Consider the following 9,367-nt stretch of genomic DNA (forward strand, 5'->3'; position numbering starts at 1 on the left):
TTTCCCCTTTTTTTACCCCCACCAAATTTGGATCCATCCCATGTCCAGTGCATGCTTTAAATTTCAAAAATAGATTAAGTGATGTTTTCAAACTGTTTTATATTACAGATATACTCAGCATGTCTGAGTTGAATACAAGCCTTCCATTTTGCCTGGTGAACTTTAAAGCCTGGTCTTGCATCATAGGAGTTCTTCTGTCAAGGACTGGGGCCCATGTATATTACACACCCATAAATGTATGCATGCAGTGCTTCACTTTTTTCATACTGACATGTTCATTGAGCTGTTTCACTGTTAGGGTAGTTTGAAAAGGAAATTTCAGAGAGAAGGTAGAATGTGCTGGACTTAACAAAAGCCACATCTTGCCTATTAATATTGGTACAAAAAGTTTGCTTTAACAAATGTGACTGGTTTGGCCATGTTGTAAGGGCTGTTTAATATCTTATGGAGATATTTACATGCCACACAAACAAGCAGGGTTTTTTTTGTTTTTTGTTTTGCTTGGATTTTTTTTTCCACTCAGGGGGAGACGAGCAGTCTCTCTCACAGCTCTCTAGCAGCAATCTCTTACAGTTCAGGGTAAGGCAACAGGCCCCTCCAAGGGACTGTCTTGCATGTGTAATGGTAGCAAACACTTCCACAGCTTCTGTGCAGCACTGCTTTGCTCAATGCACTGCCCCTGGGTGGATGGTAGGGGAAAAAGCCATTCTCTTGTTCTGAGACAGAAGGGGGAGCAGCCTGGTGCTCTGTCTTGCTTCCACAATGTGCAGATCTACTTGATCACAGTCCCTTTCTATATAAACTTACTACTGCTATGGGAAATTTTCAGCTGCTGAGAAAGCCCAACAGTTTTGGGGGACACGGTTGTATCACTGTAATATAGCAAGGAGATTCACCACTTACCTTCTGGCACACATGGTTGGGAACAAATGAAAGGGAAACTCAACTTCTAGTATTTTAATTTAAAAAGGAATCAATCACTTTGGTCTTCATATCAGTAAATACAAAGAATGAGACCTTTCCCTATCTAGGAGGGCCAGCCACATTCAACATAAAAACTGTTTTGAGCAAGGCAAAGCAGAGCAACAGGCCCTTAATCCCTCTGCTCATCACTAGGGAAGTCTCTGTGAGATAATTGTCTGGGCATTTCAATGCTTGCACCCTCTGGAGAGCACTCTGGAGTACGAACCTTCCATAAAAGCCCACTCAGAGATCAGCTACTGCTCCCAACTCCCCCCATTTCCATGCACAGGAGTCTGGAAACACAGGTTTCCAGATAGGAAAGCTCACACAAAGTTAAGGCAGAAGGCAAAATGCAGCAGCTGCTGTGAGTCTCTGTAATTTGGCAAGTCACTGACTACAGACATATAATTTAAATATCTAATTGGTATCTAATAAACATCTGTGGTGAAACTGACTGCCTTCTGTATATAGCTTTCTACAAGCTAATGGCTGTTAAGGAATGATGTTTTCTTAACATTTTGTTTAATTTCAAATGGTCTTGTATTGAGTCCATTTATGCCATTGTTTTATAGGTCATTAGCAAGACCACAAAAATACATATTATATAAGTAATTTCCATGTATTTTGACTGAAAGCTACTTTTGTGTTTTCTTTTCACTTCATTTGATCATACAGCCAAATTAAATTGAATGCCTTACTTGTTTAATATTATTTATAAAAGATCTCACTAACTTGACCATTCAGATTTAGGGGGCCATTATTCTCTAAAAAACCTATTATCCATTCTATGCCCATTTATGAACCTACAAATTGTAGCTGCAGGCACACTGGACAGATCAAGTTTGAGAATTACACATACCAACTCTAATTCCTGGAAGAGAACAAAGGCCTTGAGAAAATCAATGGAGTTTCAATTTACCACCACACCTTTACCCACTTGACTCGGGGCAAGACGCACTAAATTTGGTGTTGGAGTGTCCTGGAACAATCAGAACTGTATATGGAGCTGTAAAAGTAAATTATTCACTATGGTAAGATTACTGTGTGAGATAAAGTGTATTTTAATATAATAGAGAAGTATGAGTGTACCACCCCACCTTCCTTTTTCCAGTAAGAACAGCAGCTAGCTGAAAGTCTGACATCCTGTTATGATACGGAACTTTACGCACTGCATTTCTTGCACAAACAATAGTGGAACTGCCAGGAGTGGAATAATACACATTACTGATCAGTGAAGTTAGAAGTACTGTCTTCATTGAAACATTAGTACAGTCTCTACGCTGCTGTTCCTGCTGACCAAATCTCCTTGCAACAAGTAATGGACTTAAAACAAGCCATTGTGAACTTCCAGATTAGTGTTCAGTGTAGATTAGTATTCAGCGTGTGCCAAAAACTCAGGTTGTACATTTCAAGTGGCAGAATAAGGAATTAATCACTGGATCTTTATAAAAACGTAACATTCAAAAGAACAGTCCTATAAAGTTTGAAGTAAAGGGAATTTTCATTATCAAAATAAAAAATATTAATTATCTTTGTATTTTCATTGGCAATACCAGACAAAATGTAATGGGGTTTCATTCTGGACACTGCAAGAAAAGCACTTGGCACAATGTTTCTATCCTGCTTACTGACCTGCACCAAAGCCCACTTCAAAATGCTCTAGGCTACAGCTGTTTCTCTAGGTGAAACAGGGCCAGAGACCATTCCTTGACAGAGATTGTTCATAATTTTTCAGTTCAAAGTAAATTGAAAGCTGTGTTGTAGCCCATCAGAATGAGATTTTCATATCATGAGAAAACAACACTCATTTTCAGTGCTATGGAACATGATGGGCAGGCATAAAGGAGCACTGACTGGTTAGGAAGCCTGCTGGGATTCCCCTGGATGGACCCAAACCTCAGACTTGTCAATATTGCTCTTTAAAAATAACTCTTGGCAAGCATTACTTCATTACCTTGCCCAGAGATTTTCTCAAGGAAATACTACTTGGCAGGCACATAAGTCATGTCAATGAGTGAGTTAATAATTAGCCTCCCATACTTTATTTCCTGGCTCTGATTTATTTGTACAAATAGCCTCATAAACCTTTAAGCACTTAAGAAAAACGTGTGTCTCTCTGAATTCTTGCTGCTGATATATTTCTGTATAGATAAGTATTTTCCCCTTTGTTTTACATATGCACACAAAAGTTAGCCAGGACAAGGGCAGATATTTTATCTGTCAAATCCTACAATAGAAACAAAAGAATACATTCTCTCAGAATACAAACTCTAATAAGAGATAAATTTCAGAACAGACTGAGGAGTAGCCAGCTCTTGCAGATAGATCCTTTCATTTGCCCATCTGGTACCTGGCAAAAGCAAAGAGGTTCTGAGGGTTGCTGTCAACTAAAACAAGATTCAAAGTAATGCTGCTATAAAGTGTAATTCTTATATAATTGTATTTCTATGAGAATTGACAGAATTTTAGTTGGCTCAGGTTTTTTTTCTTTGGGAAAAAAAGCTTAATAAAAATGTTGGCATTAATACTAGAAAACATATTTGGTATCCACAGTAAGAGATGAGATATTGTTCAGTAAGAATTAGAATGCAGAATTAACTCTTTGCAGTCATTCATTATTTAATTATTTTAATCCTTTTGAATGGATACTGTGTTTGAGTTCCTTTAGAATTGGTCTTCTTTGGTTTTGAACTGGGAAGACTTCTCTTTCTTCTCTTTATATGTAAAAATCAAAGCTATTTTTATGAAGTCTGTTGTTAGTTTCTAGCTAGGGAAGAACTGGGAGGAGAGACACTAGATTTTGCTGTTTACATGATAGCAATAATAATAACAGAAGTTTGCTTCTGTACAGAATTCAAAATCAATTCCTAGTAAAAAGTGACAGCAAGTAACTTTGAAGAGTTCAGTCTGACGATTTAATACAATTAGTAAGACATACTGTAAAGTGAAGTCTATTTTAGTGTGTGCTTCTGTGAGAAAGTGGGAGGAAATTGCTTTCATTATTAATTTTTATTTTCTTTTACAGAAATAATTTACTTGTGTGTGTGGTGGTGCAGCTGTTTATTTTCCACACTGCAAAGGTTACATTAGCCAGTCTAATTCTTTCACTTCAGACCTTTGTTGTATTTGTTCTACACCTCTATTACTGGTAACAACAGTACTAGCAGGGTGATGGCTTCTCATTCTGAGGTAATAGCTCGACCTAGTGATGGGAAAGAGCTCCTACAGTGTTAGCTTTTAGAATAGTTTCTCAATCTTTTATAATCCAAAGACCATCTAACTTTCTTTAAAAAAAATTCTCTGTCAATAGCTGTTTTCATTCTTACTCTATTGTTCTTAACTGTACTTAGGAGAATGTAACTGTGCCTTTTTAGCACATTTTACTGAACCCTATTTTTTTGTCTTCCAGAAACAAATCGCAACATTAAATACACTTTAAAAGACTAAAGCAGCACAATGGAGGGTGTCAAAATAACTTTTTATTAAAATTATACCCATTTATTCCAGCTGATAAAATATATATCAGTGTATTTTAAAACAATCATATGTGTTCAAGTATTAATTTGGCTGTTACAGTTTTATAACAGCTAACCATCTCTCTTATAGCTGAATTTAGCCATATTCTAGGTGAAAAGACATCTTGTTTGTACTAAACAAAACATCTATTGAACAGGACAAAATTTCACAATGGGCAAATTACAATGAAAAAGTGAACTGAAGATTGTAATTTGCAGTTAATCCTGCTGTATTGACTACAAGAGTTAGTTCAAATGCTAATTCAACTGACACCTAATCTTTGCTACTATATGAAAAAGAACCAGAATTTAAATTAGTTCTACCATTATGGTTCTAAGAACTCTAGAGAATTATGCTGGTTTATGTTGCAGAGTCAATATCAGACAGCTAATTTTTCTGTCTTGTTCTGTAAGTGGTTAAAAAGTATATATATAAATATATATATATATATAAAGAGAGAGAGAGAGAGAGAGAAAGAAAGAGTTTTAGTTTTATGCTTTGTTCCTGTCTCCCCCTCCCCAGGAAGAGAATAAATTAGACTGGATTCCTTCTCATTAGCCAAGACCACTATTGAGTTAAAGTCAGCAATGTTTCATTCCTCTGTGGTCCTGGCCTGGACAATGGTGCCATTGGTGTGCCATATGCCATGCCTGCCATGTGCACTGTATGGCCAACAGCTCCTTCAACAACCCTTTCTTGTCTGTGCTCAGAAACACAGGGCATGATGGAAGGGTTGGGATGTTGAAAAAAGGATGCAGCAGTGGTGAAAAATGCCTAGTCTTTTGTGCAGGCAATAACAAGTCACCTTACTTTGTGTTCTCCCTTACTGCTGCACTAGCCATGCCTTCCTAGTACTTTACCAAAGTCCTGAATGCCCAGGCTCTAGACAAGATTTTCTTTCAACACTCAGCAGTGCTGTGACCTCTAAGTCCGAGGTCAGAGCAAGTCTTATTTGTTTGGAAGCTTAACATAATTAAGCAGGAAGAAAAGAAAAAGGATTAAATAAGAGAGACTATAGCAATAGGAACTCCCGGTGGGAGAGACAGCTACTTTTTATACTATGAGAAAAAAGATTGTGTCTGAAAGAGAGACAAGTAGATTCTATGTCCTTTAAATGTCTTTGAAAGGAAAGGAACAGACAAGAAAAAATGGAAAAATAAATAAATTCAAAATTATAGGAACAAAGAGCTCTGTTAGGTCGATAAGTTATTTAAAAGCTGCAAGCTTCCTGGCATGTGATACAGTCCCTCCGGGTAAAAGCCAGACTAAATAATACAAATGGAAGATTACCTTGCTTCAAGCTATGGATCTTCAAACAGCTTTTGAATTTGACAGTTTCTCTTTTCATTTTTTTTTCCATACTTAGGAATTAAAGTATGTTTCTGCCTGAGCTCTTGAGTGCAAGCATTCAGACTTCTCTTGGGGAAGGAAAACCAATACAGGCAAAGGCCTTTGCTCTCTGCATGTGCGTATCCCTGACATAAAAACATGCATTTCAGATGTCACATGTGTTAGCAGAACATTACAATTTCTGGGTGAATGTACAGTATCCAAAAAAGCCTCTATATTTAAAAGAGCCAGGTATGAGATACATTGGTTATGTATCCCATGTGACTGGGGAGGAGGAACTAATTTCCATCTGAGCCCTGTCCACCACTGGTCTCTCTCAGTTTAATGGGCTGCCAATGCCACCATGGAATACAGATCTTTCTATGCAGCTCCATTAGGAGTAACAACCTTCTGCTTTCAAGATAAGTCCCTGCCCTAGAAAACATTCAGTCTGAGAAATGCTGAGAAAAGAATAGTTTGAGGCATTTCGAAACTTGGAATTGCCTATTCCCACACCTCCTTTACATTACTACACAAGTTAGGAGAAAGAGAAGACAACTCTTGCTATCACAATTCAGGATGTGTTCAAGGCCAGATCCTTCAAATTGTTGGTGATTAAGCATTTTAAACAGTCCAGGTAGCCTGGTAGGGTGCAGAATGCCTCTTCTCTAGTAATTTCTGTGGAAAGGGCTGATGTGAGGCTGTGCTGAGACACACAAATAGAATTTCTGGTGTTTTACAGTCCTGCCCATCTTAATGACCTGGTCCATGAATCCACTTGTGGCAACTTTCACCATCAGCAGAGGGTATTGAATTCCTCCTGAGAAACTCCAGAGAATGTGCATTGGATGCTGGAAGAAAAGGGAAATCTCCAATATTGGAGTCTTGCCATTGCTTTCCACTTCAGGTCTTGTTTTCTTGCAAAGAATTTTCTCCCAAGCAGAGCAAAGGGAGTAGAGAGCTGGGAGAGCCACTATCAAAAACACAGCTGAAATGTGTTCTCTCATGCAAAAAGCCCTCTCATAAGGGCTATCTTCAGGAGACAATGTCCTGTAAAACTCCCTGTATCACAGGTTGATAATTTGTTAGTCATTGCTGTGAAAGCATAAGACCTTCACCATCTGCCTTTGTTAATCACAGCCTCCACTCTCCCCCTCAGTTGTCTCTCCTGTCTCTGCTGATTGATTTCATCAATCTCAAAGAACTTGGATATTTCCATTCTTCCAAGCATGCCAGTGGCACAACATTCAACAGATACACCAAAGGTATTCATCTTTAGTGGGACAAAATGAGGAGCACAGACTTAATTTATGAGCAATGCTCAACTGAGAGCTGAGCTGACAGTGAGCAGTTCAGTGAGAGTCATGAAGCTGCACCAGTTCATTCCACATTGTATTCACTTACCTATTAACTTTGGGTTAACTGTTAACTTGGACCTTTTATCTACGCATTTACCTCTTGCCTTCAGAGAAACCTCTTAGCCTTTCATCTCAGCTGATTAGAAGCAAAACTAATGCAAGCACTTCCTAATTAATTAATCAGGGACTTTCTAACAGGGTTTTTCAGCCATTATTAAATGGTTTTAATCATTGATTACCAAGCAGTAATTCTCAGGTACATATCACATACAGAAAGTCTCCTAGCTACTAATGGCACTCAATATTTACATGCAAACCTGTTCTCTTAACCCAGATAGAAGCAATGCAAACTTCTTTCAACAAAAATGCAAGGAAAAATCAACTTTAGAAGATTAGAATGGAGAAGGCAATGTTTTGGAAAAACTATTATACATTATGTCTGCAAGAATGAGAAAACTGAGAGGGAAAATGTGACTTGAGAGGAACACAGGTGAGAGACTGAGGCGTAATTGTATCTAGTGCTGTCTGCAGATATGCTGAAAGAAAAGACTGGATATTGAAGAATAAGACATAATATAGACTATCATGGGCTACTTGACAATTGTAGAGAAGAGGCCAGGGATGTATCAGTTATTTCTTGTGCTATTTTAACTACCAAACACTAACATTGCTGATATTAAAAGTAGTGTTTCTGCCAATAGTCCCATATATAACAGCATTAGCTTAATTTAAATTGGGCATCAATCATGCAAGACACAGTTAAATGCAGTAGTTATCCCAAGTTTTTAGAAGTGATAGTAAAGGGTAGGATAAATAACCCAGTGCACCCTAAGGGTGCAGGCTTTAATGAGGACTTGGGAGGTTTTGTTCTATCCTGGCTGTGCCTATCCAGCCTTACCAAGCTGCTTTCTGCAAGTTACTTCTCAGTCTCCCTGCCTCAGTTTCTCAATGAAAAGATTTTTATTGTAAATGGTTTGTGGCTGTCATAAAGCACTATATGAGATCCAGTTACGAACCAGGAATTCAGTAGTTAGGAACCATCAATGAAAGTGCCCAGACAACAATTTGAGCCTAAGCAGATCAAAAAATCTCTTCTGCATGGAGAAAAGAAGTAAAGATGTAATGAAAGGCTGCTTACAAAAGCTTCTGACAAACAAACAACCCCCCAAAACAACCTAAGTTAGTACAAGGTTATTCCTTGTAGCTTTCCAAAATGCAGAGTGACATTTAGATCTCTGGAAAAAATCTCAAGAGATAGGTGTTCCTCACCACAACCATTTCTCTTCTGTGAGCAGTGACTCCATGTGCCATTGCACACACTTATACTCTGCTCTTCCAGGCAGTGCACAGCTCTGAGAACTGCACACGAGGCATATGGAGGCTGCCTGCATTCAGGTGAAGCTGTGCTGAACAGAAACATCCTACATCTATTCCTGATCAGCACTGGAGTCTACTTCTCACGCACAGGATGCTTCAACACATTTTTCTTTCTGAAGCCAAAAAATATCCTTTTAATGGCTTCTTAAAGGTCCTTTTAAAATTCTACACACAGACCACACTTACTGCTGACAAAGTGCATGACCTGCAGAACTTTATGCACAGCACTGCAATTATACAGTAACTCCACTAAAGCTGGCTATGAAAGCACACTGCATGCAAATTACTAATTGCTCTCTTGAAGTATCCATGAAGAATTAGGCTTTATATTTAGGACATCACATCCTAATATTCAGAGTTGAATTTTATTTGCTTTAGCACTCTCAAAGTCAAATAAATAAAATTGTCCTATAATGAAGTTCAGGTAAGCACCAAAATCCTGTTTCACCAGTCATGTCTATGATTCAGAACATAGTTTTGCACAGAAAAATCATACATCTTTGGCAAATACTTCCAAAGGTGTGAACTTCGCATGCGCTCGCCTCTCCTAAACCAAATAGAGCAGCTTCAGGGCAATGCCAGATCTATGGGACCAGATGAGATCTATCCCAGGGTGATGAAGGAGCAACAGATGAGCTTGCAAAGCCACTCTCCATCATATACCAACAATCCTGGCTCAGTGGGGAGGTTCCAGATGACTGGAAGCTGGCCAATGTGACCCTCATTTGCAAAATGGGTGGGAAGGAGGCTCATAGCAACTATAGACCAGTTAGCATGACCTCAGTACCTGCTAAGGTAATGGAACAGTTTATACTGAGTGCCAG

This window comes from Erithacus rubecula (assembly GCF_903797595.1).
Source record: "Erithacus rubecula genome assembly, chromosome: 3".
Lineage (NCBI taxonomy): Eukaryota > Metazoa > Chordata > Aves > Passeriformes > Muscicapidae > Erithacus > Erithacus rubecula.